General features: G+C 45.1%; 12 non-coding genes across 12 annotated transcripts; all 12 read right to left on the reverse strand.

The window, feature by feature from the left end:
• Positions 1-1,160: 1,160 nt before the first annotated feature.
• trnay-gua (transfer RNA tyrosine (anticodon GUA)) lies at positions 1,161-1,248 on the reverse strand. Its single transcript is given in 2 exon segments — positions 1,161-1,196; positions 1,212-1,248. It is a non-coding gene; the product is annotated as a tRNA-Tyr (tRNA).
• A 1,166-nt stretch (positions 1,249-2,414) lies between these two features.
• trnay-gua (transfer RNA tyrosine (anticodon GUA)) lies at positions 2,415-2,502 on the reverse strand. Its single transcript is given in 2 exon segments — positions 2,415-2,450; positions 2,466-2,502. It is a non-coding gene; the product is annotated as a tRNA-Tyr (tRNA).
• Positions 2,503-4,922: 2,420 nt separating this feature from the next.
• On the reverse strand, positions 4,923-5,010 carry trnay-gua (transfer RNA tyrosine (anticodon GUA)). The gene is given in 2 exon segments: positions 4,923-4,958; positions 4,974-5,010. It is a non-coding gene; the product is annotated as a tRNA-Tyr (tRNA).
• A 2,419-nt stretch (positions 5,011-7,429) lies between these two features.
• trnay-gua (transfer RNA tyrosine (anticodon GUA)) lies at positions 7,430-7,517 on the reverse strand. Its single transcript is given in 2 exon segments — positions 7,430-7,465; positions 7,481-7,517. It is a non-coding gene; the product is annotated as a tRNA-Tyr (tRNA).
• A 2,418-nt stretch (positions 7,518-9,935) lies between these two features.
• On the reverse strand, positions 9,936-10,023 carry trnay-gua (transfer RNA tyrosine (anticodon GUA)). Its single transcript is given in 2 exon segments — positions 9,936-9,971; positions 9,987-10,023. It is a non-coding gene; the product is annotated as a tRNA-Tyr (tRNA).
• Positions 10,024-12,441: 2,418 nt separating this feature from the next.
• trnay-gua (transfer RNA tyrosine (anticodon GUA)) lies at positions 12,442-12,529 on the reverse strand. The gene is given in 2 exon segments: positions 12,442-12,477; positions 12,493-12,529. It is a non-coding gene; the product is annotated as a tRNA-Tyr (tRNA).
• A 1,166-nt stretch (positions 12,530-13,695) lies between these two features.
• On the reverse strand, positions 13,696-13,783 carry trnay-gua (transfer RNA tyrosine (anticodon GUA)). Its single transcript is given in 2 exon segments — positions 13,696-13,731; positions 13,747-13,783. It is a non-coding gene; the product is annotated as a tRNA-Tyr (tRNA).
• Positions 13,784-14,949: 1,166 nt separating this feature from the next.
• trnay-gua (transfer RNA tyrosine (anticodon GUA)) lies at positions 14,950-15,037 on the reverse strand. Its single transcript is given in 2 exon segments — positions 14,950-14,985; positions 15,001-15,037. It is a non-coding gene; the product is annotated as a tRNA-Tyr (tRNA).
• Positions 15,038-17,457: 2,420 nt separating this feature from the next.
• On the reverse strand, positions 17,458-17,545 carry trnay-gua (transfer RNA tyrosine (anticodon GUA)). The gene is given in 2 exon segments: positions 17,458-17,493; positions 17,509-17,545. It is a non-coding gene; the product is annotated as a tRNA-Tyr (tRNA).
• A 2,419-nt stretch (positions 17,546-19,964) lies between these two features.
• trnay-gua (transfer RNA tyrosine (anticodon GUA)) lies at positions 19,965-20,052 on the reverse strand. The gene is given in 2 exon segments: positions 19,965-20,000; positions 20,016-20,052. It is a non-coding gene; the product is annotated as a tRNA-Tyr (tRNA).
• A 2,418-nt stretch (positions 20,053-22,470) lies between these two features.
• trnay-gua (transfer RNA tyrosine (anticodon GUA)) lies at positions 22,471-22,558 on the reverse strand. Its single transcript is given in 2 exon segments — positions 22,471-22,506; positions 22,522-22,558. It is a non-coding gene; the product is annotated as a tRNA-Tyr (tRNA).
• Positions 22,559-24,976: 2,418 nt separating this feature from the next.
• trnay-gua (transfer RNA tyrosine (anticodon GUA)) lies at positions 24,977-25,064 on the reverse strand. The gene is given in 2 exon segments: positions 24,977-25,012; positions 25,028-25,064. It is a non-coding gene; the product is annotated as a tRNA-Tyr (tRNA).
• Positions 25,065-25,270: the final 206 nt, after the last annotated feature.

Consider the following 25,270-nt stretch of genomic DNA (forward strand, 5'->3'; position numbering starts at 1 on the left):
GCATGCAGGTGTTCTTTTCTGGTTATTTCCCACATGCCATTAGCGATTTGACGCTTCATCTCACTCTGCATGTTGCTGCTATGTGAGACTTTGAGCCATTAACAGAACTCCATAGCAGGAGTCTGTGCTACTTTCAATTCAACGTTTCATGATGCAAACTGCAGATCAAAGCTTTCCCTCCTCCTTGCATTGCAATTTCAGACAAACACTCAATTCTGCCTTAGCGAACCTTGCAAATGCACCTATTTGCTGACTTTGTCTGGATGGCCATTCAGGAGATCCCCTTAGACGTCAATGAGCTGAGTGACTGACTTTCTATTTGAAAGACATTCATTCAACCTCAGAGATAGGGGCAGATCAAGCACACATTTAATTTCCTTAATTGCCTCGGCTGTGCATCTTTGACGCTTGCTAAAATTCAATAATCTTCATAGTTGCAACTGTCTGTAAATTTTAATCTCCCTCCAATTTGTGTGCAACAGCACATTCTTAACTTGGAGCTGTGTGACCTGGCCAAAAGAAGTGGTGAGCTTGACTGGTAATAGGAATAGAATTATGGACTGCCTCTCACAATAAAAGCGCAGGGTCTAGAAGGTGAAGTAATTCACAGCATCATGGCACAACGCACAATGACTTGCTTCACTGGATACGCTGCACACCTATCTCCATGTGTCTCGGAGATCAGCAGGGAAGTCCTGCTAGTGTCAGCCTGCTGCCCACATACAGTAGACGCTTGTCTCCATCAGCAAGTCCTCAAAGCAACGGGTGAGCTTCATTTGAAGGGATTTCAATTTAGATGATGACAGTAGCAGCCGAAAGTGCAATGATGTGGATTGAATTAGACACGAGCTGAAAGTTGCTGCTGGGATGACTGTGCAGGGGCAATGAGGAGGTGTGTCCGACTGACAGATGTCTACTTGTACTTTGAATTGTGTTCTGGGAGTTTGGATGCATTGTAGTGAAAGGAATACCCTGGTGGCCAGCAGGTGCCGAAGAGAATGCAAAGATCCAGGTTCTGGGCGTTTTGAAAAATGAAAAGAAGGGCTGCTGCACCTGTAGATGAATATGCGAAGGAGTAATGTAAAGAGAAGAGTTTGAATGCATGTCATGCGTTTTAGTTGCGCTTGGAATGTTGTTTGTTGAAAAAGGGAAGGGGAGCTTCCTTCGAGCCGGAATTGAACCAGCGACCTAAGGATGTCAGTTTGAATGATCTACAGTCCTCCGCTCTACCAGCTGAGCTATCGAAGGATATGCCACACGCAGTAGTTCTTTTCTGGTTATTTCTCAAATGCCATTAGCGATTTGACGCTTCATCTCACTCTGCATGTTGCTGCTATGTGAGACTTTGAGCCATTAACAGAACTCCATAGCAAGAGTCTGTGCTACTTTCAATGAAACGTTTCATGATGCAAACTGCAGATCAAAGCTTTCCCTCCTCCTTGCATTGCAATTTCAGACAAACACTCAATTCTGCCTTAGCGAACCTTGCAAATGCACCTATTTGCTGACTTTGTCTGGAAGGCCATTCAGGAGATGCCCTCACATGTCAGTGAGCTGAGTGACTGACTTGCTATTTGAAAGACATTCATTCAACCTCAGAGATAGGGGCAGATCATGCACACATTTAATTTCCTTAATTGCCTCGGCTGTGCATCTTTGACGCTTGCTAAAATTCAATAATCTTCATAGTTGCAACTGTCTGTAAATTTTAATCTCCCTCCAATTTGTGTGCAGCAGCACATTCTTAACTTGGACCTCTGTGACCTGGCCAAAATAAGTGGTGAGCTTGACTGGTAATAGGAATAGAATTATGGACTGCCTCTCACAATAAAAACGCAGGGTCTAGAAGGTGAAGGAATTCACAGCATCATGGCACAACGCACAATGACTTGCTTCACTGGATACGCTGCACACCTATCTCCATGTGTCTCGGAGATCAGCAGGGAAGTCCTGCTAGTGTCAGCCTGCTGCCCACATACAGTAGACGCTTGTCTCCATCAGCAAGTCCTCAAAGCAACGGGTGAGCTTCATTTGAAGGGATTTCAATTTAGATGATGACAGTAGCAGCCGAGAGTGCAATGATGTGGATTGAATTAGACACGAGCTGAAAGTTGCTGCTGGGATGACTGTGCAGGGGCAATGAGGAGGTGTGTCCGACTGACAGATGTCTACTTGTACTTTGAATTGTGTTCTGGGAGTTTGGATGCATTGTAGTGAAAGGAATACCCTGGTGGCCAGCAGGTGCCGAAGAGAATGCAAAGATCCAGGTTCTGGGCGTTTTGAAAAATGAAAAGAAGGGCTGCTGCGCCTGTAGATGAATATGCGAAGGAGTAATGTAAAGAGAAGAGTTTGAATGCGTGTCATGCGTTTAGTTGCGCTTGGAATGTTGTTTGTTGAAAAAGGGAAGGGGAGCTTCCTTCGAGCCGGAATTGAACCAGCGACCTAAGGATGTCAGTTTGAATGATCTACAGTCCTCCGCTCTACCAGCTGAGCTATCGAAGGAGAGGCCACGTGCAGTTGTTCTTTTCTGGTTATTTCTCACATGCCATTAGCGATTTGACGCTTCATCTCACTCTGCATTTTGCTGCTATGTGAGACTTTGAGCCATTAACAGAACTCCATAGCAAGAGTCTGTGCTACTTTCAATTCAACGTTTCATGATGCAAACTGCAGATCAAAGCTTTCCCTCCTCCTTGCATTGCAATTTCAGACAAACACTCAATTCTGCCATAGCGAACCTTGCAAATGCACGTATTTGCTGACTTTGTCTGGAAGGCCATTCAGGAGATGCCCTCACATGTCAGTGAGCTGAGTGACTGACTTTCCATTTGAAAGACATTCAATCAACCTCAGAGATAGGGGCAGATCATGCACACATTTAATTTCCTTAATTGCCTCGGCTGTGCATCTTTGACGCTTGCTAAAATTCAATAATCTTCATAGTTGCAACTGTCTGTAAATTTTAAACTCCCTCCAATTTGTGTGCAACAGCACATTATAAACTTGGAGCTGTGTGACCTGGCCAAAAGAAGAGATGAGCTTGACTGGTAATAGGAATAGAATAATGGACTGCCTCTCACAATAAAAGCGCAGGGTCTAGAAGTTGATGTAATTCACTGCATCATGGCACAACGCACAATGACTTGCTTCACTGGCTACGCTGCACGCCTATCTCCAAGTGGCTCGGAGATCAGCAGGGAAGTCCTGCTAGTGTCAGCCTGCTGCCCAAATACAGTAGACGCTTGTCTCCATCAGCAAGTCTTCAAAGCAACGGGTGAGCTTCATCTGAAGGGATTTCAATTTGGATGATGACAGAAGCAGCCAAGAGTGCAATGATATGGATTGAATTAGACACGAGCTGAAAGTTGCTGCTGGGATGACTGTGCAGGGGCAGTGAGGAGGTGTGTCCGACTGACAGATTTCTACTTGTACTTTGAATTGTGTTCTGGGAGTTTGGATGCATTGTAGCCAAAGGAATACACTGGTGGCCAGCAGGTGCCGAAGAGAATGCAAAGAGCCAGGTTCTGGGCGTTTTGAAAAATGAAAAGAAGGGCTGCTGCGCCTGTAGATGAATATGCAAAGGAGTATTGTAAAGAGAAGAGTTTGAATGGGTGTCATGTGTTTAGTTGCGCTTGGAATGTTTTTTGTTGAAAAAGGGAAGGGGAGCTTCCTTCGAGCCAGAATTGAACCAGTGACCTAGGGATATCAGTTTGAATGATCTACAGTCCTCCGCTCTACCAGCTGAGCTATCGAAGGAGAGGTCGCATGCAGGTGTTCTTTTCTGGTTATTTCCCACATGCCATTAGCGATTTGACGCTTCATCTCACTCTGCATGTTGCTGCTATGTGAGACTTTGAGCCATTAACAGAACTCCATAGCAGGAGTCTGTGCTACTTTCAATTCAACGTTTCATGATGCAAACTGCAGATCAAAGCTTTCCCTCCTCCTTGCATTGCAATTTCAGACAAACACTCAATTCTGCATTAGCGAACCTTGCAAATGCACCTATTTGCTGACTTTGTCTGGAAGGCCATTAAGGAGAACCCCTTAGACGTCAGTGAGCTGAGTGACTGACTTTCTATTTGAAAGACATTCATTCAACCTCAGAGATAGGGGCAGATCATGCACACATTTAATTTCCTTAATTGCCTCGGCTGTGCATCTTTGACGCTTGCTAAAATTCAATAATCTTCATAGTTGCAACTGTCTGTAAATTTTAATCTCCCTCCAATTTGTGTGCAACAGCACATTCTTAACTTGGAGCTGTGTGACCTGGCCAAAAGAAGTGGTGAGCTTGACTGGTAATAGGAATAGAATTATGGACTGCCTCTCACAATAAAAGCGCAGGGTCTAGAAGGTGAAGTAATTCACAGCATCATGGCACAACGCACAATGACTTGCTTCACTGGATACGCTGCACACCTATCTCCATGTGTCTCGGAGATCAGCAGGGAAGTCCTGCTAGTGTCAGCCTGCTGCCCACATACAGTAGACGCTTGTCTCCATCAGCAAGTCCTCAAAGCAACGGGTGAGCTTCATCTGAAGGGATTTCAATTCGCCTGATGACAGTAGCAGCCGAAAGTGCAATGATGTGGATTGAATTAGACACGAGCTGAAAGTTGCTGCTGGGATGACTGTGCAGGGGCAATGAGGAGGTGTGTCCGACTGACAGATGTCTACTTGTACTTTGAATTGTGTTCTGGGAGTTTGGATGCATTGTAGTGAAAGGAATACCCTGGTGGCCAGCAGGTGCCGAAGAGAATGCAAAGATCCAGGTTCTGGGCGTTTTGAAAAATGAAAAGAAGGGCTGCTGCACCTGTAGATGAATATGCGAAGGAGCAATGTAAAGAGAAGAGTTTGAATGCGTGTCATGCGTTTAGTTGCGCTTGGAATGTTGTTTGTTGAAAAAGGGAAGGGGAGCTTCCTTCGAGCCGGAATTGAACCAGCGACCTAAGGATGTCAGTTTGAATGATCTACAGTCCTCCGCTCTACCAGCTGAGCTATCGAAGGAGAGGCCACGTGCAGTTGTTCTTTTCTGGTTATTTCTCACATGCCATTAGCGATTTGACGCTTCATCTCACTCTGCATGTTGCTGCTATGTGAGACTTTGAGCCATTAACAGAACTCCATAGCAAGAGTCTGTGCTACTTTCAATGAAACGTTTCATGATGCAAACTGCAGATCAAAGCTTTCCCTCCTCCTTGCATTGCAATTTCAGACAAACACTCAATTCTGCCATAGCGAACCTTGCAAATGCACCTATTTGCTGACTTTGTCTGGAAGGCCATTCAGGAGATGCCCTCACATGTCAGTGAGCTGAGTGACTGACTTTCCATTTGAAAGACATTCAATCAACCTCAGAGATAGGGGCAGATCATGCACACATTTAATTTCCTTAATTGCCTCGGCTGTGCATCTTTGACGCTCGCTAAAATTCAATAATCTTCATAGTTGCAACTGTCTGTAAATTTTAAACTCCCTCCAATTTGTGTGCAACAGCACATTATAAACTTGGAGCTGTGTGACCTGGCCAAAAGAAGAGATGAGCTTGACTGGTAATAGGAATAGAATAATGGACTGCCTCTCACAATAAAAGCGCAGGGTCTAGAAGTTGATGTAATTCACTGCATCATGGCACAACGCACAATGACTTGCTTCACTGGCTACGCTGCACGCCTATCTCCAAGTGGCTCGGAGATCAGCAGGGAAGTCCTGCTAGTGTCAGCCTGCTGTCCACATACAGTAGACGCTTGTCTCCATCAGCAAGTCTTCAAAGCAACGGGTGAGCTTCATCTGAAGGGATTTCAATTTGGAGGATGACAGAAGCAGCCAAGAGTGCAATGATATGGATTGAATTAGACACGAGCTGAAAGTTGCTGCTGGGATGACTGTGCAGGGGCAGTGAGGAGGTGTGTCCGACTGACAGATTTCTACTTGTACTTTGAATTGTGTTCTGGGAGTTTGGATGCATTGTAGCCAAAGGAATACCCTGGTGGCCAGCAGGTGCCGAAGAGAATGCAAAGAGCCAGGTTCTGGGCGTTTTGAAAAATGAAAAGAAGGGCTGCTGCGCCTGTAGATGAATATGCAAAGGAGTATTGTAAAGAGAAGAGTTTGAATGGGTGTCATGTGTTTAGTTGCGCTTGGAATGTTTTTTGTTGAAAAAGGGAAGGGGAGCTTCCTTCGAGCCAGAATTGAACCAGTGACCTAGGGATATCAGTTTGAATGAGCTACAGTCCTCCGCTCTACCAGCTGAGCTATCGAAGGAGAGGTCGCATGCAGGTGTTCTTTTCTGGTTATTTCCCACATGCCATTAGCGATTTGACGCTTCATCTCACTCTGCATGTTGCTGCTATGTGAGACTTTGAGCCATTAACAGAACTCCATAGCAGGAGTCTGTGCTACTTTCAATTCAACGTTTCATGATGCAAACTGCAGATCAAAGCTTTCCCTCCTCCTTGCATTGCAATTTCAGACAAACACTCAATTCTGCCTTAGCGAACCTTGCAAATGCACCTATTTGCTGACTTTGTCTGGAAGGCCATTCAGGAGAACCCCTTAGACGTCAGTGAGCTGAGTGACTGACTTTCTATTTGAAAGACATTCATTCAACCTCAGAGATAGGGGCAGATCATGCACACATTTAATTTCCTTAATTGCCTCGGCTGTGCATCTTTGACGCTTGCTAAAATTCAATAATCTTCATAGTTGCAACTGTCTGTAAATTTTAATCTCCCTCCAATTTGTGTGCAACAGCACATTCTTAACTTGGAGCTGTGTGACCTGGCCAAAAGAAGTGGTGAGCTTGACTGGTAATAGGAATAGAATTATGGACTGCCTCTCACAATAAAAGCGCAGGGTCTAGAAGGTGAAGTAATTCACAGCATCATGGCACAACGCACAATGACTTGCTTCACTGGATACGCTGCACACCTATCTCCATGTGTCTCGGAGATCAGCAGGGAAGTCCTGCTAGTGTCAGCCTGCTGCCCACATACAGTAGACGCTTGTCTCCATCAGCAAGTCCTCAAAGCAACGGGTGAGCTTCATTTGAAGGGATTTCAATTTAGATGATGACAGTAGCAGCCGAAAGTGCAATGATGTGGATTGAATTAGACACGAGCTGAAAGTTGCTGCTGGGATGACTGTGCAAGGGCAATGAGGAGGTGTGTCCGACTGACAGATGTCTACTGTACTTTGAATTGTGTTCTGGGAGTTTGGATGCATTGTAGTGAAAGGAATACCCTGGTGGCCAGCAGGTGCCGAAGAGAATGCAAAGATCCAGGTTCTGGGCGTTTTGAAAAATGAAAAGAAGGGCTGCTGCGCCTGTAGATGAATATGCGAAGGAGTAATGTAAAGAGAAGAGTTTGAATGCGTGTCATGCGTTTAGTTGCGCTTGGAATGTTGTTTGTTGAAAAAGGGAAGGGGAGCTTCCTTCGAGCCGGAATTGAACCAGCGACTTAAGGATGTCAGTTTGAATGATCTACAGTCCTCCGCTCTACCAGCTGAGCTATCGAAGGAGAGGCCATGTGCAGTTGTTCTTTTCTGGTTATTTCTCACATGCCATTAGCGATTTGACGCTTCATCTCACTCTGCATGTTGCTGCTATGTGAGACTTTGAGCCATTAACAGAACTCCATAGCAAGAGTCTGTGCTACTTTCAATGAAACGTTTCATGATGCAAACTGCAGATCAAAGCTTTCCCTCCTCCTTGCATTGCAATTTCAGACAAACACTCAATTCTGCCATAGCGAACCTTGCAAATGCACCTATTTGCTGACTTTGTCTGGAAGGCCATTCAGGAGATGCCCTCACATGTCAGTGAGCTGAGTGACTGACTTTCCATTTGAAAGACATTCAATCAACCTCAGAGATAGGGGCAGATCATGCACACATTTAATTTCCTTAATTGCCTCGGCTGTGCATCTTTGACGCTTGCTAAAATTCAATAATCTTCATAGTTGCAACTGTCTGTAAATTTTAAACTCCCTCCAATTTGTGTGCAACAGCACATTATAAACTTGGAGCTGTGTGACCTGGCCAAAAGAAGAGATGAGCTTGACTGGTAATAGGAATAGAATAATGGACTGCCTCTCACAATAAAAGCGCAGGGTCTAGAAGTTGATGTAATTCACTGCATCATGGCACAACGCACAATGACTTGCTTCACTGGCTACGCTGCACGCCTATCTCCAAGTGGCTCGGAGATCAGCAGGGAAGTCCTGCTAGTGTCAGCCTGCTGCCCAAATACAGTAGACGCTTGTCTCCATCAGCAAGTCTTCAAAGCAACGGTGAGCTTCATCTGAAGGGATTTCAATTCGGATGATGTCAGAAGCAGCCAAGAGTGCAATGATATGGATTGAATTAGACACGAGCTGAAAGTTGCTGCTGGGATGACTGTGCAGGGGCAGTGAGGAGGTGTGTCCGACTGACAGATTTCTACTTGTACTTTGAATTGTGTTCTGGGAGTTTGGATGCATTGTAGCCAAAGGAATACCCTGGTGGCCAGCAGGTGCCGAAGAGAATGCAAAGAGCCAGGTTCTGGGCGTTTTGAAAAATGAAAAGAAGGGCTGCTGCGCCTGTAGATGAATATGCAAAGGAGTATTGTAAAGAGAAGAGTTTGAATGGGTGTCATGTGTTTAGTTGCGCTTGGAATGTTTTTTGTTGAAAAAGGGAAGGGGAGCTTCCTTCGAGCCAGAATTGAACCAGTGATCTAGGGATATCAGTTTGAATGATCTATAGTCCTCCACTCTACCAGCTGAGCTATCGAAGGAGAGGTCGCATGCAGGTGTTGTTTTCTGGTTATTTCCCACATGCCATTAGCGATTTGACGCTTCATCTCACTCTGCATGTTGCTGCTATGTGAGACTTTGAGCCATTAACAGAACTCCATAGCAGGAGTCTGTGCTACTTTCAATTCAACGTTTCATGATGCAAACTGCAGATCAAAGCTTTCCCTCCTCCTTGCATTGCAATTTCAGACAAACACTCAATTCTGCCTTAGCGAACCTTGCAAATGCACCTATTTGCTGACTTTGTCTGGAAGGCCATTCAGGAGAACCCCTTAGACGTCAGTGAGCTGAGTGACTGACTTTCTATTTGAAAGACATTCATTCAACCTCAGAGATAGGGGCAGATCATGCACACATTTAATTTCCTTAATTGCCTCGGCTGTGCATCTTTGACGCTTGCTAAAATTCAATAATCTTCATAGTTGCAACTGTCTGTAAATTTTAATCTCCCTCCAATTTGTGTGCAACAGCACATTCTTAACTTGGAGCTGTGTGACCTGGCCAAAAGAAGTGGTGAGCTTGACTGGTAATAGGAATAGAATTATGGACTGCCTCTCACAATAAAAGCGCAGGGTCTAGAAGGTGAAGTAATTCACAGCATCATGGCACAACGCACAATGACTTGCTTCACTGGATACGCTGCACACCTATCTCCATGTGTCTCGGAGATCAGCAGGGAAGTCCTGCTAGTGTCAGCCTGCTGCCCACATACAGTAGACGCTTGTCTCCATCAGCAAGTCCTCAAAGCAACGGGTGAGCTTCATTTGAAGGGATTTCAATTTAGATGATGACAGTAGCAGCCGAAAGTGCAATGATGTGGATTGAATTAGACACGAGCTGAAAGTTGCTGCTGGGATGACTGTGCAAGGGCAATGAGGAGGTGTGTCCGACTGACAGATGTCTACTGTACTTTGAATTGTGTTCTGGGAGTTTGGATGCATTGTAGTGAAAGGAATACCCTGGTGGCCAGCAGGTGCCGAAGAGAATGCAAAGATCCAGGTTCTGGGCGTTTTGAAAAATGAAAAGAAGGGCTGCTGCGCCTGTAGATGAATATGCGAAGGAGTAATGTAAAGAGAAGAGTTTGAATGCGTGTCATGCGTTTAGTTGCGCTTGGAATGTTGTTTGTTGAAAAAGGGAAGGGGAGCTTCCTTCGAGCCGGAATTGAACCAGCGACTTAAGGATGTCAGTTTGAATGATCTACAGTCCTCCGCTCTACCAGCTGAGCTATCGAAGGAGAGGCCATGTGCAGTTGTTCTTTTCTGGTTATTTCTCACATGCCATTAGCGATTTGACGCTTCATCTCACTCTGCATGTTGCTGCTATGTGAGACTTTGAGCCATTAACAGAACTCCATAGCAAGAGTCTGTGCTACTTTCAATGAAACGTTTCATGATGCAAACTGCAGATCAAAGCTTTCCCTCCTCCTTGCATTGCAATTTCAGACAAACACTCAATTCTGCCATAGCGAACCTTGCAAATGCACCTATTTGCTGACTTTGTCTGGAAGGCCATTCAGGAGATGCCCTCACATGTCAGTGAGCTGAGTGACTGACTTTCCATTTGAAAGACATTCAATCAACCTCAGAGATAGGGGCAGATCATGCACACATTTAATTTCCTTAATTGCCTCGGCTGTGCATCTTTGACGCTTGCTAAAATTCAATAATCTTCATAGTTGCAACTGTCTGTAAATTTTAAACTCCCTCCAATTTGTGTGCAACAGCACATTATAAACTTGGAGCTGTGTGACCTGGCCAAAAGAAGAGATGAGCTTGACTGGTAATAGGAATAGAATAATGGACTGCCTCTCACAATAAAAGCGCAGGGTCTAGAAGTTGATGTAATTCACTGCATCATGGCACAACGCACAATGACTTGCTTCACTGGCTACGCTGCACGCCTATCTCCAAGTGGCTCGGAGATCAGCAGGGAAGTCCTGCTAGTGTCAGCCTGCTGCCCAAATACAGTAGACGCTTGTCTCCATCAGCAAGTCTTCAAAGCAACGGTGAGCTTCATCTGAAGGGATTTCAATTCGGATGATGTCAGAAGCAGCCAAGAGTGCAATGATATGGATTGAATTAGACACGAGCTGAAAGTTGCTGCTGGGATGACTGTGCAGGGGCAGTGAGGAGGTGTGTCCGACTGACAGATTTCTACTTGTACTTTGAATTGTGTTCTGGGAGTTTGGATGCATTGTAGCCAAAGGAATACCCTGGTGGCCAGCAGGTGCCGAAGAGAATGCAAAGAGCCAGGTTCTGGGCGTTTTGAAAAATGAAAAGAAGGGCTGCTGCGCCTGTAGATGAATATGCAAAGGAGTATTGTAAAGAGAAGAGTTTGAATGGGTGTCATGTGTTTAGTTGCGCTTGGAATGTTTTTTGTTGAAAAAGGGAAGGGGAGCTTCCTTCGAGCCAGAATTGAACCAGTGATCTAGGGATATCAGTTTGAATGATCTATAGTCCTCCACTCTACCAGCTGAGCTATCGAAGGAGAGGTCGCATGCAGGTGTTGTTTTCTGGTTATTTCCCACATGCCATTAGCGATTTGACGCTTCATCTCACTCTGCATGTTGCTGCTATGTGAGACTTTGAGCCATTAACAGAACTCCATAGCAGGAGTCTGTGCTACTTTCAATTCAACGTTTCATGATGCAAACTGCAGATCAAAGCTTTCCCTCCTCCTTGCATTGCAATTTCAGACAAACACTCAATTCTGCCTTAGCGAACCTTGCAAATGCACCTATTTGCTGACTTTGTCTGGAAGGCCATTCAGGAGAACCCCTTAGACGTCAGTGAGCTGAGTGACTGACTTTCTATTTGAAAGACATTCATTCAACCTCAGAGATAGGGGCAGATCATGCACACATTTAATTTCCTTAATTGCCTCGGCTGTGCATCTTTGACGCTTGCTAAAATTCAATAATCTTCATAGTTGCAACTGTCTGTAAATTTTAATCTCCCTCCAATTTGTGTGCAACAGCACATTCTTAACTTGGAGCTGTGTGACCTGGCCAAAAGAAGTGGTGAGCTTGACTGGTAATAGGAATAGAATTATGGACTGCCTCTCACAATAAAAGCGCAGGGTCTAGAAGGTGAAGTAATTCACAGCATCATGGCACAACGCACAATGACTTGCTTCACTGGATACGCTGCACACCTATCTCCATGTGTCTCGGAGATCAGCAGGGAAGTCCTGCTAGTGTCAGCCTGCTGCCCACATACAGTAGACGCTTGTCTCCATCAGCAAGTCCTCAAAGCAACGGGTGAGCTTCATTTGAAGGGATTTCAATTTAGATGATGACAGTAGCAGCCGAAAGTGCAATGATGTGGATTGAATTAGACACGAGCTGAAAGTTGCTGCTGGGATGACTGTGCAAGGGCAATGAGGAGGTGTGTCCGACTGACAGATGTCTACTGTACTTTGAATTGTGTTCTGGGAGTTTGGATGCATTGTAGTGAAAGGAATACCCTGGTGGCCAGCAGGTGCCGAAGAGAATGCAAAGATCCAGGTTCTGGGCGTTTTGAAAAATGAAAAGAAGGGCTGCTGCACCTGTAGATGAATATGCGAAGGAGTAATGTAAAGAGAAGAGTTTGAATGGGTGTCATGCGTTTAGTTGCGCTTGGAATGTTGTTTGTTGAAAAAGGGAAGGGGAGCTTCCTTCGAGCCGGAATTGAACCAGCGACCTAAGGATGTCAGTTTGAATGATCTACAGTCCTCCGCTCTACCAGCTGAGCTATCGAAGGAGAGGCCACGCGCAGTTGTTCTTTTCTGGTTATTTCTCACATGCCATTAGCGATTTGACGCTTCATCTCACTCTGCATGTTGCTGCTATGTGAGACTTTGAGCCATTAACAGAACTCCATAGCAAGAGTCTGTGCTACTTTCAATGAAACGTTTCATGATGCAAACTGCAGATCAAAGCTTTCCCTCCTCCTTGCATTGCAATTTCAGACAAACACTCAATTCTGCCATAGCGAACCTTGCAAATGCACCTATTTGCTGACTTTGTCTGGAAGGCCATTCAGGAGATGCCCTCACATGTCAGTGAGCTGAGTGACTGACTTTCCATTTGAAAGACATTCAATCAACCTCAGAGATAGGGGCAGATCATGCACACATTTAATTTCCTTAATTGCCTCGGCTGTGCATCTTTGACGCTTGCTAAAATTCAATAATCTTCATAGTTGCAACTGTCTGTAAATTTTAAACTCCCTCCAATTTGTGTGCAACAGCACATTATAAACTTGGAGCTGTGTGACCTGGCCAAAAGAAGAGATGAGCTTGGCTGGTAATAGGAATAGAATAATGGACTGCCTCTCACAATAAAAGCGCAGGGTCTAGAAGTTGATGTAATTCACTGCATCATGGCACAACGCACAATGACTTGCTTCACTGGCTACGCTGCACGCCTATCTCCAAGTGGCTCGGAGATCAGCAGGGAAGTCCTGCTAGTGTTAGCCTGCTGCCCAAATACAGTAGACGCTTGTCTCCATCAGCAAGTCTTCAAAGCAACGGGTGAGCTTCATCTGAAGGGATTTCAATTCGGATGATGTCAGAAGCAGCCAAGAGTGCAATGATATGGATTGAATTAGACACGAGCTGAAAGTTGCTGCTGGGATGACTGTGCAGGGGCAGTGAGGAGGTGTGTCCGACTGACAGATTTCTACTTGTACTTTGAATTGTGTTCTGGGAGTTTGGATGCATTGTAGCCAAAGGAATACCCTGGTGGCCAGCAGGTGCCGAAGAGAATGCAAAGATCCAGGTTCTGGGCGTTTTGAAAAATGAAAATAAGGGCTGCTGCACCTGTAGATGAATATGCGAAGGAGTAATGTAAAGAGAAGAGTTTGAATGCGTGTCATGCGTTTAGTTGCGCTTGGAATGTTGTTTGTTGAAAAAGGGAAGGGGAGCTTCCTTCGAGCCGGAATTGAACCAGCGACCTAAGGATGTCAGTTTGAATAATCTACAGTCCTCCGCTCTACCAGCTGAGCTATCGAAGGAGAGGCCACGTGCAGTTGTTCTTTTCTGGTTATTTCTCACATGCCATTAGCGATTTGACGCTTCATCTCACTCTGCATGTTGCTGCTATGTGAGACTTTGAGCCATTAACAGAACTCCATAGCAAGAGTCTGTGCTACTTTCAATTCAACGTTTCATGATGCAAACTGCAGATCAAAGCTTTCCCTCCTCCTTGCATTGCAATTTCAGACAAACACTCAATTCTGCCTTAGCGAACCTTGCAAATGCACCTATTTGCTGACTTTGTCTGGAAGGCCATTCAGGAGATGCCCTCACATGTCAGTGAGCTGAGTGACTGACTTGCTATTTGAAAGACATTCATTCAACCTCAGAGATAGGGGCAGATCATGCACACATTTAATTTCCTTAATTGCCTCGGCTGTGCATCTTTGACGCTTGCTAAAATTCAATAATCTTCATAGTTGCAACTGTCTGTAAATTTTAATCTCCCTCCAATTTGTGTGCAGCAGCACATTCTTAACTTGGAGCTCTGTGACCTGGCCAAAATAAGTGGTGAGCTTGACTGGTAATAGGAATAGAATTATGGACTGCCTCTCACAATAAAAACGCAGGGTCTAGAAGGTGAAGGAATTCACAGCATCATGGCACAACGCACAATGACTTGCTTCACTGGATACGCTGCACACCTATCTCCATGTGTCTCGGAGATCAGCAGGGAAGTCCTGCTAGTGTCAGCCTGCTGCCCACATACAGTAGACGCTTGTCTCCATCAGCAAGTCCTCAAAGCAACGGGTGAGCTTCATTTGAAGGGATTTCAATTTAGATGATGACAGTAGCAGCCGAGAGTGCAATGATGTGGATTGAATTAGACACGAGCTGAAAGTTGCTGCTGGGATGACTGTGCAGGGGCAATGAGGAGGTGTGTCCGACTGACAGATGTCTACTTGTACTTTGAATTGTGTTCTGGGAGTTTGGATGCATTGTAGTGAAAGGAATACCCTGGTGGCCAGCAGGTGCCGAAGAGAATGCAAAGATCCAGGTTCTGGGCGTTTTGAAAAATGAAAAGAAGGGCTGCTGCGCCTGTAGATGAATATGCGAAGGAGTAATGTAAAGAGAAGAGTTTGAATGCGTGTCATGCGTTTAGTTGCGCTTGGAATGTTGTTTGTTGAAAAAGGGAAGGGGAGCTTCCTTCGAGCCGGAATTGAACCAGCGACCTAAGGATGTCAGTTTGAATGATCTACAGTCCTCCGCTCTACCAGCTGAGCTATCGAAGGAGAGGCCACGTGCAGTTGTTCTTTTCTGGTTATTTCTCACATGCCATTAGCGATTTGACGCTTCATCTCACTCTGCATTTTGCTGCTATGTGAGACTTTGAGCCATTAACAGAACTCCATAGCAAGAGTCTGTGCTACTTTCAATGAAACGTTTCATGATACAAACTGCAGATCAAAGCTTTCCCTCCTCCTTGCATTGCAATTTCAGACAAACACTCAATTCTGCCATAGCGAACCTTGCAAATGCACGTATTTGCTGACTTTGTCTGGAAGGCCATTCAGGAGATGCCCTCACATGTCAGTGAGCTGAGTGACTGACTTTCCATTTGAAAGACATTCAATCAACCTCAGAGATAGGGGCAGATCATGCACACATTTAATTTCCTTAATTGCCTCGGCTGTGCATCTTTGACGCTTGCTAAAATTCAATAATCTTCATAGTTGCAACTGTCTGTAAATTTTAAACTCCCTCCAATTTGTGTGCAACAGCACATTATAAACTTGGAGCTGTGTGACCTGGCCAAAAGAAGAGATGAGCTTGACTGGTAATAGGAATAGAATAATGGACTGCCTCTCACAATAAAAGCGCAGGGTCTAGAAGTTGATGTAATTCACTGCATCATGGCACAACGCACAATGACTTGCTTCACTGGCTACGCTGCACGCCTATCTCCAAGTGGCTCGGAGATCAGCAGGAAAGTCCTGCTAGTGTCAGCCTGCTGCCCAAATACAGTAGACGCTTGTCTCCATCAGCAAGTCTTCAAAGCAACGGGTGAGCTTCATCTGAAGGGATTTCAATTTGGATGATGACAGAAGCAGCCAAGAGTGCAATGATATGGATTGAATTAGACACGAGCTGAAAGTTGCTGCTGGGATGACTGTGCAGGGGCAGTGAGGAGGTGTGTCCGACTGACAGATTTCTACTTGTACTTTGAATTGTGTTCTGGGAGTTTGGATGCATTGTAGCCAAAGGAATACACTGGTGGCCAGCAGGTGCCGAAGAGAATGCAAAGAGCCAGGTTCTGGGCGTTTTGAAAAATGAAAAGAAGGGCTGCTGCGCCTGTAGATGAATATGCAAAGGAGTATTGTAAAGAGAAGAGTTTGAATGGGTGTCATGTGTTTAGTTGCGCTTGGAATGTTTTTTGTTGAAAAAGGGAAGGGGAGCTTCCTTCGAGCCAGAATTGAACCAGTGACCTAGGGATATCAGTTTGAATGATCTACAGTCCTCCGCTCTACCAGCTGAGCTATCGAAGGAGAGGTCGCATGCAGGTGTTCTTTTCTGGTTATTTCCCACATGCCATTAGCGATTTGACGCTTCATCTCACTCTGCATGTTGCTGCTATGTGAGACTTTGAGCCATTAACAGAACTCCATAGCAGGAGTCTGTGCTACTTTCAATTCAACGTTTCATGATGCAAACTGCAGATCAAAGCTTTCCCTCCTCCTTGCATTGCAATTTCAGACAAACACTCAATTCTGCATTAGCGAACCTTGCAAATGCACCTATTTGCTGACTTTGTCTGGAAGGCCATTAAGGAGAACCCCTTAGACGTCAGTGAGCTGAGTGACTGACTTTCTATTTGAAAGACATTCATTCAACCTCAGAGATAGGGGCAGATCATGCACACATTTAATTTCCTTAATTGCCTCGGCTGTGCATCTTTGACGCTTGCTAAAATTCAATAATCTTCATAGTTGCAACTGTCTGTAAATTTTAATCTCCCTCCAATTTGTGTGCAACAGCACATTCTTAACTTGGAGCTGTGTGACCTGGCCAAAAGAAGTGGTGAGCTTGACTGGTAATAGGAATAGAATTATGGACTGCCTCTCACAATAAAAGCGCAGGGTCTAGAAGGTGAAGTAATTCACAGCATCATGGCACAACGCACAATGACTTGCTTCACTGGATACGCTGCACACCTATCTCCATGTGTCTCGGAGATCAGCAGGGAAGTCCTGCTAGTGTCAGCCTGCTGCCCACATACAGTAGACGCTTGTCTCCATCAGCAAGTCCTCAAAGCAACGGGTGAGCTTCATCTGAAGGGATTTCAATTCGCCTGATGACAGTAGCAGCCGAAAGTGCAATGATGTGGATTGAATTAGACACGAGCTGAAAGTTGCTGCTGGGATGACTGTGCAGGGGCAATGAGGAGGTGTGTCCGACTGACAGATGTCTACTTGTACTTTGAATTGTGTTCTGGGAGTTTGGATGCATTGTAGTGAAAGGAATACCCTGGTGGCCAGCAGGTGCCGAAGAGAATGCAAAGATCCAGGTTCTGGGCGTTTTGAAAAATGAAAAGAAGGGCTGCTGCACCTGTAGATGAATATGCGAAGGAGCAATGTAAAGAGAAGAGTTTGAATGCGTGTCATGCATTTAGTTGCGCTTGGAATGTTGTTTGTTGAAAAAGGGAAGGGGAGCTTCCTTCGAGCCGGAATTGAACCAGCGACCTAAGGATGTCAGTTTGAATGATCTACAGTCCTCCGCTCTACCAGCTGAGCTATCGAAGGAGAGGCCACATGCAGTTGTTCTTTTCTGGTTATTTCTCACATGCCATTAGCGATTTGACGCTTCATCTCACTCTGCATGTTGCTGCTATGTGAGACTTTGAGCCATTAACAGAACTCCATAGCAAGAGTCTGTGCTACTTTCAATTCAACGTTTCATGATGCAAACTGCAGATCAAAGCTTTCCCTCCTCCTTGCATTGCAATTTCAGACAAACACTCAATTCTGCCATAGCGAACCTTGCAAATGCACCTATTTGCTGACTTTGTCTGGAAGGCCATTCAGGAGATGCCCTCACATGTCAGTGAGCTGAGTGACTGACTTTCCATTTGAAAGACATTCAATCAACCTCAGAGATAGGGGCAGATCATGCACACATTTAATTTCCTTAATTGCCTCGGCTGTGCATCTTTGACGCTCGCTAAAATTCAATAATCTTCATAGTTGCAACTGTCTGTAAATTTTAAACTCCCTCCAATTTGTGTGCAACAGCACATTATAAACTTGGAGCTGTGTGACCTGGCCAAAAGAAGAGATGAGCTTGACTGGTAATAGGAATAGAATAATGGACTGCCTCTCACAATAAAAGCGCAGGGTCTAGAAGTTGATGTAATTCACTGCATCATGGCACAACGCACAATGACTTGCTTCACTGGCTACGCTGCACGCCTATCTCCAAGTGGCTCGGAGATCAGCAGGGAAGTCCTGCTAGTGTCAGCCTGCTGTCCACATACAGTAGACGCTTGTCTCCATCAGCAAGTCTTCAAAGCAACGGGTGAGCTTCATCTGAAGGGATTTCAATTTGGAGGATGACAGAAGCAGCCAAGAGTGCAATGATATGGATTGAATTAGACACGAGCTGAAAGTTGCTGCTGGGATGACTGTGCAGGGGCAGTGAGGAGGTGTGTCCGACTGACAGATTTCTACTTGTACTTTGAATTGTGTTCTGGGAGTTTGGATGCATTGTAGCCAAAGGAATACCCTGGTGGCCAGCAGGTGCCGAAGAGAATGCAAAGAGCCAGGTTCTGGGCGTTTTGAAAAATGAAAAGAAGGGCTGCTGCGCCTGTAGATGAATATGCAAAGGAGTATTGTAAAGAGAAGAGTTTGAATGGGTGTCATGTGTTTAGTTGCGCTTGGAATGTTTTTTGTTGAAAAAGGGAAGGGGAGCTTCCTTCGAGCCAGAATTGAACAAGTGACCTAGGGATATCAGTTTGAATAATCTACAGTCCTCCGCTCTACCAGCTGAGCTATCGAAGGAGAGGTCGCATGCAGGTGTTCTTTTCTGGTTATTTCCCACATGCCATTAGCGATTTGACGCTTCATCTCACTCTGCATGTTGCTGCTATGTGAGACTTTGAGCCATTAACAGAACTCCATAGCAGGAGTCTGTGCTACTTTCAATTCAACGTTTCATGATGCAAACTGCAGATCAAAGCTTTCCCTCCTCCTTGCATTGCAATTTCAGACAAACACTCAATTCTGCCTTAGCGAACCTTGCAAATGCACCTATTTGCTGACTTTGTCTGGAAGGCCATTCAGGAGAACCCCTTAGACGTCAGTGAGCTGAGTGACTGACTTTCTATTTGAAAGACATTCATTCAACCTCAGAGATAGGGGCAGATCATGCACACATTTAATTTCCTTAATTGCCTCGGCTGTGCATCTTTGACGCTTGCTAAAATTCAATAATCTTCATAGTTGCAACTGTCTGTAAATTTTAATCTCCCTCCAATTTGTGTGCAACAGCACATTCTTAACTTGGAGCTGTGTGACCTGGCCAAAAGAAGTGGTGAGCTTGACTGGTAATAGGAATAGAATTATGGACTGCCTCTCACAATAAAAGCGCAGGGTCTAGAAGGTGAAGTAATTCACAGCATCATGGCACAACGCACAATGACTTGCTTCACTGGATACGCTGCACACCTATCTCCATGTGTCTCGGAGATCAGCAGGGAAGTCCTGCTAGTGTCAGCCTGCTGCCCACATACAGTAGACGCTTGTCTCCATCAGCAAGTCCTCAAAGCAACGGGTGAGCTTCATTTGAAGGGATTTCAATTTAGATGATGACAGTAGCAGCCGAAAGTGCAATGATGTGGATTGAATTAGACACGAGCTGAAAGTTGCTGCTGGGATGACTGTGCAAGGGCAATGAGGAGGTGTGTCCGACTGACAGATGTCTACTGTACTTTGAATTGTGTTCTGGGAGTTTGGATGCATTGTAGTGAAAGGAATACCCTGGTGGCCAGCAGGTGCCGAAGAGAATGCAAAGATCCAGGTTCTGGGCGTTTTGAAAAATGAAAAGAAGGGCTGCTGCGCCTGTAGATGAATATGCGAAGGAGTAATGTAAAGAGAAGAGTTTGAATGCGTGTCATGCGTTTAGTTGCGCTTGGAATGTTGTTTGTTGAAAAAGGGAAGGGGAGCTTCCTTCGAGCCGGAATTGAACCAGCGACTTAAGGATGTCAGTTTGAATGATCTACAGTCCTCCGCTCTACCAGCTGAGCTATCGAAGGAGAGGCCATGTGCAGTTGTTCTTTTCTGGTTATTTCTCACATGCCATTAGCGATTTGACGCTTCATCTCACTCTGCATGTTGCTGCTATGTGAGACTTTGAGCCATTAACAGAACTCCATAGCAAGAGTCTGTGCTACTTTCAATTCAACGTTTCATGATGCAAACTGCAGATCAAAGCTTTCCCTCCTCCTTGCATTGCAATTTCAGACAAACACTCAATTCTGCCATAGCGAACCTTGCAAATGCACCTATTTGCTGACTTTGTCTGGAAGGCCATTCAGGAGATGCCCTCACATGTCAGTGAGCTGAGTGACTGACTTTCCATTTGAAAGACATTCAATCAACCTCAGAGATAGGGGCAGATCATGCACACATTTAATTTCCTTAATTGCCTCGGCTGTGCATCTTTGACGCTTGCTAAAATTCAATAATCTTCATAGTTGCAACTGTCTGTAAATTTTAAACTCCCTCCAATTTGTGTGCAACAGCACATTATAAACTTGGAGCTGTGTGACCTGGCCAAAAGAAGAGATGAGCTTGACTGGTAATAGGAATAGAATAATGGACTGCCTCTCACAATAAAAGCGCAGGGTCTAGAAGTTGATGTAATTCACTGCATCATGGCACAACGCACAATGACTTGCTTCACTGGCTACGCTGCACGCCTATCTCCAAGTGGCTCGGAGATCAGCAGGGAAGTCCTGCTAGTGTCAGCCTGCTGCCCAAATACAGTAGACGCTTGTCTCCATCAGCAAGTCTTCAAAGCAACGGTGAGCTTCATCTGAAGGGATTTCAATTCGGATGATGTCAGAAGCAGCCAAGAGTGCAATGATATGGATTGAATTAGACACGAGCTGAAAGTTGCTGCTGGGATGACTGTGCAGGGGCAGTGAGGAGGTGTGTCCGACTGACAGATTTCTACTTGTACTTTGAATTGTGTTCTGGGAGTTTGGATGCATTGTAGCCAAAGGAATACCCTGGTGGCCAGCAGGTGCCGAAGAGAATGCAAAGAGCCAGGTTCTGGGCGTTTTGAAAAATGAAAAGAAGGGCTGCTGCGCCTGTAGATGAATATGCAAAGGAGTATTGTAAAGAGAAGAGTTTGAATGGGTGTCATGTGTTTAGTTGCGCTTGGAATGTTTTTTGTTGAAAAAGGGAAGGGGAGCTTCCTTCGAGCCAGAATTGAACCAGTGATCTAGGGATATCAGTTTGAATGATCTATAGTCCTCCACTCTACCAGCTGAGCTATCGAAGGAGAGGTCGCATGCAGGTGTTGTTTTCTGGTTATTTCCCACATGCCATTAGCGATTTGACGCTTCATCTCACTCTGCATGTTGCTGCTATGTGAGACTTTGAGCCATTAACAGAACTCCATAGCAGGAGTCTGTGCTACTTTCAATTCAACGTTTCATGATGCAAACTGCAGATCAAAGCTTTCCCTCCTCCTTGCATTGCAATTTCAGACAAACACTCAATTCTGCCTTAGCGAACCTTGCAAATGCACCTATTTGCTGACTTTGTCTGGAAGGCCATTCAGGAGAACCCCTTAGACGTCAGTGAGCTGAGTGACTGACTTTCTATTTGAAAGACATTCATTCAACCTCAGAGATAGGGGCAGATCATGCACACATTTAATTTCCTTAATTGCCTCGGCTGTGCATCTTTGACGCTTGCTAAAATTCAATAATCTTCATAGTTGCAACTGTCTGTAAATTTTAATCTCCCTCCAATTTGTGTGCAACAGCACATTCTTAACTTGGAGCTGTGTGACCTGGCCAAAAGAAGTGGTGAGCTTGACTGGTAATAGGAATAGAATTATGGACTGCCTCTCACAATAAAAGCGCAGGGTCTAGAAGGTGAAGTAATTCACAGCATCATGGCACAACGCACAATGACTTGCTTCACTGGATACGCTGCACACCTATCTCCATGTGTCTCGGAGATCAGCAGGGAAGTCCTGCTAGTGTCAGCCTGCTGCCCACATACAGTAGACGCTTGTCTCCATCAGCAAGTCCTCAAAGCAACGGGTGAGCTTCATTTGAAGGGATTTCAATTTAGATGATGACAGTAGCAGCCGAAAGTGCAATGATGTGGATTGAATTAGACACGAGCTGAAAGTTGCTGCTGGGATGACTGTGCAAGGGCAATGAGGAGGTGTGTCCGACTGACAGATGTCTACTGTACTTTGAATTGTGTTCTGGGAGTTTGGATGCATTGTAGTGAAAGGAATACCCTGGTGGCCAGCAGGTGCCGAAGAGAATGCAAAGATCCAGGTTCTGGGCGTTTTGAAAAATGAAAAGAAGGGCTGCTGCGCCTGTAGATGAATATGCGAAGGAGTAATGTAAAGAGAAGAGTTTGAATGCGTGTCATGCGTTTAGTTGCGCTTGGAATGTTGTTTGTTGAAAAAGGGAAGGGGAGCTTCCTTCGAGCCGGAATTGAACCAGCGACTTAAGGATGTCAGTTTGAATGATCTACAGTCCTCCGCTCTACCAGCTGAGCTATCGAAGGAGAGGCCATGTGCAGTTGTTCTTTTCTGGTTATTTCCCACATGCCATTAGCGATTTGACGCTTCATCTCACTCTGCATGTTGCTGCTATGTGAGACTTTGAGCCATTAACAGAACTCCATAGCAAGAGTCTGTGCTACTTTCAATGAAACGTTTCATGATGCAAACAGCAGATCAAAGCTTTCCCTCCTCCTTGCATTGCAATTTCAGACAAACACTCAATTCTGCCATAGCGAACCTTGCAAATGCACCTATTTGCTGACTTTGTCTGGAAGGCCATTCAGGAGATGCCCTCACATGTCAGTGAGCTGAGTGACTGACTTTCCATTTGAAAGACATTCAATCAACCTCAGAGATAGGGGCAGATCATGCACACATTTAATTTCCTTAATTGCCTCGGCTGTGCATCTTTGACGCTTGCTAAAATTCAATAATCTTCATAGTTGCAACTGTCTGTAAATTTTAAACTCCCTCCAATTTGTGTGCAACAGCACATTATAAACTTGGAGCTGTGTGACCTGGCCAAAAGAAGAGATGAGCTTGACTGGTAATAGGAATAGAATAATGGACTGCCTCTCACAATAAAAGCGCAGGGTCTAGAAGTTGATGTAATTCACTGCATCATGGCACAACGCACAATGACTTGCTTCACTGGCTACGCTGCACGCCTATCTCCAAGTGGCTCGGAGATCAGCAGGGAAGTCCTGCTAGTGTCAGCCTGCTGCCCAAATACAGTAGACGCTTGTCTCCATCAGCAAGTCTTCAAAGCAACGGTGAGCTTCATCTGAAGGGATTTCAATTCGGATGATGTCAGAAGCAGCCAAGAGTGCAATGATATGGATTGAATTAGACACGAGCTGAAAGTTGCTGCTGGGATGACTGTGCAGGGGCAGTGAGGAGGTGTGTCCGACTGACAGATTTCTACTTGTACTTTGAATTGTGTTCTGGGAGTTTGGATGCATTGTAGCCAAAGGAATACCCTGGTGGCCAGCAGGTGCCGAAGAGAATGCAAAGAGCCAGGTTCTGGGCGTTTTGAAAAATGAAAAGAAGGGCTGCTGCGCCTGTAGATGAATATGCAAAGGAGTATTGTAAAGAGAAGAGTTTGAATGGGTGTCATGTGTTTAGTTGCGCTTGGAATGTTTTTTGTTGAAAAAGGGAAGGGGAGCTTCCTTCGAGCCAGAATTGAACCAGTGATCTAGGGATATCAGTTTGAATGATCTATAGTCCTCCACTCTACCAGCTGAGCTATCGAAGGAGAGGTCGCATGCAGGTGTTGTTTTCTGGTTATTTCCCACATGCCATTAGCGATTTGACGCTTCATCTCACTCTGCATGTTGCTGCTATGTGAGACTTTGAGCCATTAACAGAACTCCATAGCAGGAGTCTGTGCTACTTTCAATTCAACGTTTCATGATGCAAACTGCAGATCAAAGCTTTCCCTCCTCCTTGCATTGCAATTTCAGACAAACACTCAATTCTGCCTTAGCGAACCTTGCAAATGCACCTATTTGCTGACTTTGTCTGGAAGGCCATTCAGGAGAACCCCTTAGACGTCAGTGAGCTGAGTGACTGACTTTCTATTTGAAAGACATTCATTCAACCTCAGAGATAGGGGCAGATCATGCACACATTTAATTTCCTTAATTGCCTCGGCTGTGCATCTTTGACGCTTGCTAAAATTCAATAATCTTCATAGTTGCAACTGTCTGTAAATTTTAATCTCCCTCCAATTTGTGTGCAACAGCACATTCTTAACTTGGAGCTGTGTGACCTGGCCAAAAGAAGTGGTGAGCTTGACTGGTAATAGGAATAGAATTATGGACTGCCTCTCACAATAAAAGCGCAGGGTCTAGAAGGTGAAGTAATTCACAGCATCATGGCACAACGCACAATGACTTGCTTCACTGGATACGCTGCACACCTATCTCCATGTGTCTCGGAGATCAGCAGGGAAGTCCTGCTAGTGTCAGCCTGCTGCCCACATACAGTAGACGCTTGTCTCCATCAGCAAGTCCTCAAAGCAACGGGTGAGCTTCATTTGAAGGGATTTCAATTTAGATGATGACAGTAGCAGCCGAAAGTGCAATGATGTGGATTGAATTAGACACGAGCTGAAAGTTGCTGCTGGGATGACTGTGCAAGGGCAATGAGGAGGTGTGTCCGACTGACAGATGTCTACTGTACTTTGAATTGTGTTCTGGGAGTTTGGATGCATTGTAGTGAAAGGAATACCCTGGTGGCCAGCAGGTGCCGAAGAGAATGCAAAGATCCAGGTTCTGGGCGTTTTGAAAAATGAAAAGAAGGGCTGCTGCACCTGTAGATGAATATGCGAAGGAGTAATGTAAAGAGAAGAGTTTGAATGGGTGTCATGCGTTTAGTTGCGCTTGGAATGTTGTTTGTTGAAAAAGGGAAGGGGAGCTTCCTTCGAGCCGGAATTGAACCAGCGACCTAAGGATGTCAGTTTGAATGATCTACAGTCCTCCGCTCTACCAGCTGAGCTATCGAAGGAGAGGCCATGTGCAGTTGTTCTTTTCTGGTTATTTCTCACATGCCATTAGCGATTTGACGCTTCATCTCACTCTGCATGTTGCTGCTATGTGAGACTTTGAGCCATTAACAGAACTCCATAGCAAGAGTCTGTGCTACTTTCAATGAAACGTTTCATGATGCAAACTGCAGATCAAAGCTTTCCCTCCTCCTTGCATTGCAATTTC

The sequence above is a fragment of the Scyliorhinus torazame genome, chromosome 11, assembly GCF_047496885.1.
Source record: "Scyliorhinus torazame isolate Kashiwa2021f chromosome 11, sScyTor2.1, whole genome shotgun sequence".
In the NCBI taxonomy this organism is placed as follows: domain Eukaryota; kingdom Metazoa; phylum Chordata; class Chondrichthyes; order Carcharhiniformes; family Scyliorhinidae; genus Scyliorhinus; species Scyliorhinus torazame.